This window comes from Lipotes vexillifer, unplaced genomic scaffold (genome assembly GCF_000442215.2).
Source record: "Lipotes vexillifer unplaced genomic scaffold, Lipotes_vexillifer_v1.1 scaffold213, whole genome shotgun sequence".
In the NCBI taxonomy this organism is placed as follows: Eukaryota; Metazoa; Chordata; class Mammalia; order Artiodactyla; family Lipotidae; genus Lipotes; species Lipotes vexillifer.
In genome coordinates, this window is record NW_006780610.1 from 1,224,512 (window position 1) to 1,232,497 (window position 7,986).

Sequence of the window (7,986 nt, forward strand, 5' to 3'; positions counted from 1 at the left end):
CCCCCCCCCCCCCCGTCTCCTCCCCTGTACATAGCCTTCACGTCTCTCTGGACCCCTTGCCTTGCTGCATGCCTGTTGGCTACTGGGCCTGTCCCAGCTGGCAGTGGAGACTCTAGTATGTGTGTGTGTGTGTGTGTGTGTGTTTGTGTGTGTGTCTGTGTGTGACCATGTTAGATCTGTTCATTTGTCTGGGTGTATTTGGTCTTAGTGACTATATGGGCTGAAATCCACGTCTCTCTGTGTCTCGTTGTAAAGAAACCCAAAGGAGAGTTGCATGGACAGGACTCCACTTGAGTCCGGGGGTGGAAGTGGGAGACGCAGCCATTGGTCCATCCTACCTGGTCCTAGGCTCAGGGCAGAGCCTGCGTGTCCCGCCTGTGCCTGTTCTTGGTGGTCGCTGCTTGGTTTTCTGTCTTGTTCTTTGTTCCACCTCTGCCTCTCCCAGCACCTCTGCTCTTTTTTGAGGAATGTAGCGTCCACTGCAGCTGGCCACACAGAGGCCCCTCTGGGAACCCTGATACCCCTCCTCTTCACTGGGCACTCCGGCTGCTCTTCCCACCGAATGCATCCACAGCATGTAGCATCTCACCTAGCGCCCTGGCCAGGGCTCCGGGAGGCAGACGATGCCGGGGAGCTGAGGGCTTAAGGACCACTTTCTCCCTCGGGCTGGCGCCACCTCCTTCCTACAAGTGAGATTGAAGGAGGTGTCAGTTCCCAGGGTTGCAGGCCAGGTACCTTGGAGGAAAGTGCTGGTACCTCCCTTAGAATTGTTCACCTCCTGTTTCCCTCCAAGCCTCCTCACTTACGACATGCCAAAGGAGCTCTCCCAGTGGACCCCAGGTGGTATGGAGTGGACAGTCTTGACATGCAAGAGGTTGGCCTCATAGGGATGTTACCTGCCAAAGTGGGCAGCCCCTGGCGGCACCTGTGTCCATCCCAGGCCCTGAGGGTGGCCCTGTGCCCCTCTGGGCTCGTCTAGGAGGGGCCTGGCTTGTTGAGGATGTGCCCAGGGCAGGGCTGCTGGCAGGAATGAGGAGGGCTGGGGCTGACTTGCTCTGAGAAGCCTCTCCTACCTTTGGGGATTAGCTCCATGAAGTTGATTATTGGGGGCTCTATTTTTTTTTTTTTCTCTCTTTTCCAGACCAGGGTCCATGTCTGGGAGCTCAGATTCACTGAGGCTTCAGCCTCCTGGCTCCACGGACAGCTTGGCTGTAGACTCTAGACCATCACGGTCACCAGCTCTGTATAAGCAATACTCACCCCTCTCGGCCTCCCTGCCCCCTGCCCTCTGCCGCTGCCCTCTGGAGGGTAGCCTGGCCTGCTCTAGACACTGCGCCTGCCTCTGCTTTCTTTCCACCCTTGTCTGGTTGGAGCTTCCCAAAGCCACTCAAACCCTGACCTGATTGGACAGCTGGGCCCTGGGGGTGGGCACCAGGGCCTGGACTGGAGCTTGTGAGACGTCTGCTGGGAATCCTGAAGTCTGGCTCGGGCGTGCCCAAATCTGCCCCTCTCCTTCCTCAGGTCTAGCATGAAAGGCAAGAGGTTGCCCAGGAGGTGGACACAGCAGCCCTTGGGTTCATATCTGGTGGGGTGGAAAGAGGCAGCAGGAGGGGTCAAGGCCTGGGACAGGCTCGCGCTCTGCCTCTTCCCCAGATATCACCCCTGAGAGCTGCACTGACTCTAACCCGCATATGTGGGGATCTGTGGAGAGGTGCTTGGATTCCATCCATAAGCGAAGCCAGACGGGCCTGGAGGTGGATTCCAAGGCAGGCAGGTGGAGACAGAGGCTGAGACAGAGCCATCCCCACCGAGGGGTCCTTTCTGGCAGGACCCACATTAGGCTGAAGCCAGGGCCTGGCCCCCTCCCTCCCGTGAAAGCCAGGTCCCCACTGGTCCTGCCCACAGACAAAAAGTGGGTGAGGGCAGTAAGGACAAGATAAGCTCCTGGGCTCCTGACTCCTGCTGGAGACTCCATTCCTGCATTATCATGGCGGGAACGCTTGTGTGTGTGGAGAGAGGGACAGCTAGGCTGAGTTTTCTCTTTCTGCAGAGATTCTCTCCTAGGGTCAGACTGGGTAACGCAGGCATTTCTCATGTTTCTAAAATAAGGCAAAGGGCTCTGTGCTCTTAGATCCTAGGGTGGGGAGTGGGGGTGGGAGCTCGCTTGCAAAAGCGTATTTCTGTGTCCTGTGGGTGATGCAGAGCAGCCACCCTCAGAATGGTTGAAAATCCTTGATGCCTTTGGGGTGGTGGGATGATTAGTGACCCATAGGATAGCGTAGACATTTGCTGATGTGGCACCGAGCGGTGATACGCAGACCGTGCGGTTACCCCCAGGGAATGGGGGGTATCAGTGAGGGATGTCACCCTCATTCCTCTAGAGGTGCAAGAAGACAGAAGGAGCTACCAGCAGAGGCTGCTGCTGGGGAGCTGAAGGCTGCTGGCCCCTTGCCTCTGAGGAAGGTTGGCTGGCACAGGGAAAGTTCTAGCCAGAGGTGGGGCCTGACATGTCGGTGACTTGGGCTGACCTGCCTACGACCCCCAGCTGCCAAAACTGCCCAAGAGTTGGGTCACTCCACTGTTCCACCTCGATACTGGGAAGTCATTCCCCACACAAGTTGATGTTGGGGAATTATTTTTAACCCTTTGTACCAAATTAAGTTACTAATCCCCACCTGGACTTTTCTCCCATGAGGGTAAAGTCAAGTGAGACTCCGTGTATGGGTGGTGGTGAATGGCTGGATTTAAGGGTCTGTCTCTCAGCCTCCTGGATGCAGAGGCTTGTTTGAAAAGCTGTTCTGGAGCTAGCCTGTCCCAGGAGAGGAGGGAGCACAAGTGTGACTGCTGCCCTTCCCTGGAGGGGTCAGCATCTGTCCCTTGAAGGAGGCGTGGCAGGGAGGGAAGGAACATGATCCCCCCAGACACTGTTAGATGCAGTGTCCTGACTCCACATGCCCTCTCCTTACCCCAGGGGACCCTGGGGCTGATGACAGGGTGGGCTCTTTGTCATTCCATCTTCCTCTGCTCAGGCAGGATTCGTGGAAGATGTGGCAGAGACAGCAGCGGTCCTGCAGCGATGCTGGGCTGAGGGCAGGAACCATGACAGATGATTCAGAACATCTGTCTTCACGTTTCTGCTCTGTTCAGTCTGTCCCACTTCCTTCATAGACTCCTTCCCTAAAGGGAAGTCTGTGATGGGTCTTTGGTATGAATCAGGCTCCAGCAAATGGGGCCAAGTCTTGGTTCTTCCCTGAAGAATCATATCCCCTTTGTCAAGCCATCTCCTAAACTACTCCCCACCCAGTCTCTCCCCCGACCCAGCACTCCTAGGAAAGGAGCCCTCAGGAGGCTCTCAGTATGCAGCAAGCCCAGGCACTGCCAGCATTTCAGGGGGCCGAGAGAGAGGGTGTCCCTCCAGCTCACCACTCTTGGGATCACTGGTTCTCCCAGGGGCCTGACCCCCACCAGGGCAAGCATGCCTGAGCTCTTCTTTACTGCCAGCCTTGAGGAGAGCAGAAGCCTCACACCCCTTTCAAAGACACTAGAGCCCTCCAAGGGTACGTTTTTGGAAATGAAATGTAGCACAATCTTAGACTGCGTTACCAGGAACCCTGGCACTCAACCAGGGTTCTCGCTCCACACCCTGCTGTCCAGGAGATGCCGTGCTCCTCCCCCGCCAGGGCTCCAGAGCTCCTGATACCTCCGGTTCCCCATCTTCAGCCCAGAAAGCATCAGGGCTTCAGGAAAGCTGCTCTTCCGCTTCTTTGATTACTTCCTGCACTGTGCGAAGCCCATGCAAGCAATTGCTGCCTTTGCTTGGTGATGGAGACAGGTGGCGTGTTCTTCAGGGCCAGGAGGTGGTCCAGCAGGGTTTCTGCAGTGGCTGCAAGGAGAGGGAAAAGGAAGAGGCCTGCTGCCCTGCCGACTGCTCCCTTTCTCTTCCTCTCCCTGGAGTTCTCTTCTCCAATATCCTGACACAGAAAGAGGTTCTCTAAAATGCTGCTTCCTATACTGGATTACCGTTCACTGAATGATCAGGAAGGAGATAGGAATGTAGACTCATCCCCTGCCTTCTCCCTCAAGTCTGCTTTTCACTCAGGTCAGAAGAAATTGGGTCAAAACAAAACAATCATGACTGAAGGGCGGGGGAACCCCACCTGATCCAGTGAGGCCTGATGGGGGCTGGATAAGCCTAGTCTGGCTGGGAAAGGGTTATTTTGAAAGAGTGCCTGAGCATCTCAGAGCGATGTCAGTGATGCCAAAGAGAGCAACTTGGCCTCCTCGGGCACCAGCTCTGCCAGCTGAGCCGCACACGTGCAGCTCAGGTGTCAGCATGCCCGATGGTGGGACCTTGTTCTCTGACAAAGGGCTTAATCTTTCCATGTAGCAAAGCAACTTCCCCTCCCCCAAACCCTGAGCTCAGGCTTTTGTGGGCCCAGCAAGCCTGTGCCTGTGAAGGAAATTGCATTCCCGCAGAGGCCCAGACTGGCTTGGGGAGGATGCTTGTCAAAAAGCATGAGTGTTACTGCTCTGGAAAAACCTTCCCAGGCTCTGATTGGAAACTTGGCCAGTAAGGACAGGAGCCTTCGCCCTCCCTGGGAGATCACACTGATGCCAGGAAGGGTCCTTGGGACTGGGTTCCAGAGAGCTTGGCAAAGAGAAATGGGCCCTGGGAATTCCAAAGGCAACAGAGCATCCGCCCCAATGGTCAGTGGCCTGGACAGCTGGCTACGGAGAATCAAAGGCTATTATATACAGGCAAGACTTGTGCAAACTTCCTCACGTGCAAAACCAGAGCATTTGCTAGTTACTCCATGGTTCCCTGCAGGTTTTAAGTCTAATCTGGAGTTGATGAGGGTCATGAGACTGGTGCACCTGGCACCTGGCTCCACAGGCTGGTTCCTTCCAGACCCGCGTGCCCAAGCTGGGTGCAGGTCCTCACCCGTCCATGCCCAGATGCTGCTTCCGACATGAACTCTGGGAATCCTAACAACAGACTTTTCTTCTTCCACCTTTTCCTGGTTTGTTGTTGTTTTCTTACGTAATGAGATAATTAAGGGTTGTCTGCAATGGACTTTTTCCAAGGTGCTGACGTGATGTCACAACCTCAGATGCATCCTGCGTAGGTCAGTATCCCCACCAGCAGATGAGGCTGGGTTGGTCCTCATTTCTGCTTCTAGAATGAGAAAATGGGAGAATTTTAAAGGGAGATGCCCTCTGATGGGAGGAGGGAGGGAACTTATTTCCCTTTATTTTGCTTCTTGAAACAAAAAATTACTCTTCTCCAGAATGTCTTTTACCAGAAACCGTCTCAGCAGGCAGAGTGGCTGCTGCTTTCTTAGGAAAAGTTGGCCTGATTATTCCATCCACTCCTTTAGAATGTAAATTCATAGGAGGCAAGAACCCCTTTTTTAGAATTTCTAAATGCATCCTGCAAAGAGAGAGAGCAGATAGGGACTGAGAAGCACACTGTTTAGATAAGAAGCAATTAGCCTTTTATATCTGTGCTCTATACATTTTCTATGTGCAGCATCTTTCCAAACTCGTTGTGGCTCCCAGGTGGCAGGTGGATGGATGGGAAGGACTGCCGGCTGTTTCTTACAACACTCTTGCCAATTCCCTTGAGGAGAAAATTCTTCACATGGCTTCTGCATGTACAGTATTTGGGCAGCAAAAAATGATTAAAGTCCGTTTGAAAATGGTTTCATGTGTTGCTTTCTGAAGACGGTTCTTAATTCTGGGAGAGAGAAAACAGGGTTCCAGGTGACTAAACAAGGAGGACGAAGATGCCTTGTCTGAGAGGCAGAGAGAAGTACATTTCAGAAAAAGGCTGACCTGGGCTTCTGACTCCTGTTTGGGAAACCTGTTGCCACAATGATGTCATTGGGCCATGGAATCTGACTGTTCCAGGCAGCTTCCTGGCTCTGTCTCCCAGGATCCCTGCTTACAAGCCCTCAAAGCCTTCTGTTCCCACAGATTCCACAGAGGATGCCCAGAGCCAAATAGAGGGAAAGATAAGATGGAGCTAAGGCCACTGCTTTTGACCCACTGCTGCTTTCTGAGCTCTTGGGTCCAGTAGCTCTTCTCAGGCATGTGGCTGGGGCACTCTTGCTTATTTCAGCCACACCTGATACAAGCAGTAAACATAGCTGTTGACCTCCGGTGCTGTGACACCTGGACACCCCTTCCTCTCCCTCGAGGAGGGACACGGCCACTTCTGGGCAGTGCCATTGTCCTCCTAGGACTGGGTCTGGGGGTACAGAAGATGGACAAAGTATAGTAATGTCATAGCACATGCTTGCCGGGGGAAAGGCTGACATCTGCCATCCCAAGAGCCCTTCAGAGTGACCTCCACTGCTTTGGCTCTGGCCCTTGGCCTTGCAGTTCCAGTGGGCACCACCTCTAGATGTAAGGCCCATGAGACCTATATATATATAAGCTCTGGTGCTCCCCAGGGTTCTGTCTTTTACTTCTTTCCCACTTCTGCTCTCGGAGACATCTCATGCACTCTCATGAATTTAAGAACTTCTGTGCTTCTAGCCAGTAAAATTTTCAAAAAAAGAAAAAAAAAGACAAGAGGGACAGACAACAAAAACTGAGACCCGGAGAAATTCTTCAAACAGAAGGAATACTGTACATACCGTACAGGGTTTTGGGGGGATTCAAGTGAGGTAATATGTTTAAAGTGCTCAGAATGTGCCTGGCACATAGCATTTACTATGTTTACTATTATAAAGGAAATGCTGGAAAGGCTGAGATGTAAGAAAGAAATGTGAACGAAGAAATAAGATTAGTAAATATTAATATATACATTATAAAACTATAATAATGCTTACTTTTTAAAATTAAATATACTAAAATATTGGAGAATAGTAGCATATAAATTGGTCCTTGGAACGTTCTTGGAGGCTAAAGACATTGACTAACTTCAATCTTCCTTAAGTATCCATTCTAAAATCTAGAGTAAATACTAAGAAAATAGAAATAGAACCAGGTAGATTCAAAAATCCTAAATACAAACTATGAAGTCCAATAGTGTACTAAAAAATGATACATCATGATCAACTGGTGTTAATCCCAGAATACAGGGGTGGTTCATTAGAAAAATTCACTGTAATTCACCACATCAATAGACTAAAGGAGAAAGATAATTATCCTAATGCAGAAAAAGCATTTTATAAGGTTTAATCCTATTTGTAATAAAACTACTGGCAAATAGAAGGTAACTTTCTTGATTCTATAAGAGACATGTACCAAAAAACCTATAGTAAATATTATGTTAGTGAAAACACTTAACATATTCTAAGACCAGTGCAAGGAGAATCAATGATGTTTCTTGGACCTGTCAGAGAACTGATGTTGCAAGGCAAACTGCTACCTTGAAATCTGGAGAGACAAGCACACGCAGAGAATTAGAGCTAGTATATGCTTTACCAGGAGAACCCACTGGAGCCAAAAACTGATGGAACACTTAAATGTTAATATTAACTAATTGCTGGAGGCTGAGTGTGGACTAGTTTGAGAATGACAAACAACTGGAGGCTGGGAAGGGGTGCATATTTTTATGGACTTTTTCTCTAGGCACCTACAGTAAAGATCTGAGAAAGAGCTAGTGGTTTTATCAGGGGGAGGGGAAGAGAAAAGTTCTGAAAAACATCCAGAGCCTCCTCCATGACAAAAGCCTACTCTCCAGGGAAAACACTTAACCAGAGCCCACCCTACCGTGGAGAAGGGCATTTTCCCCATTCTGGGGCCCTCTAGATTTCCTGTCTCACCTAAGGGGAGAAGAAAAGCTAAGAAACACTTGTGAAAAAAATCACAACACAGGGAAATAGACCCATTAAAAGAGTGAGGTGCAGGCTTCCCTGGTGGCGCAGTGGTTGAGAGTCCGCCTGCCGATGCAGGGACACGGGTTCGTGCCCCGGTCCGGGAAGATCCCACATGCCGCGGAGCGGCTGGGCCCGTGAGCCATGGCCGCTGAGCCTG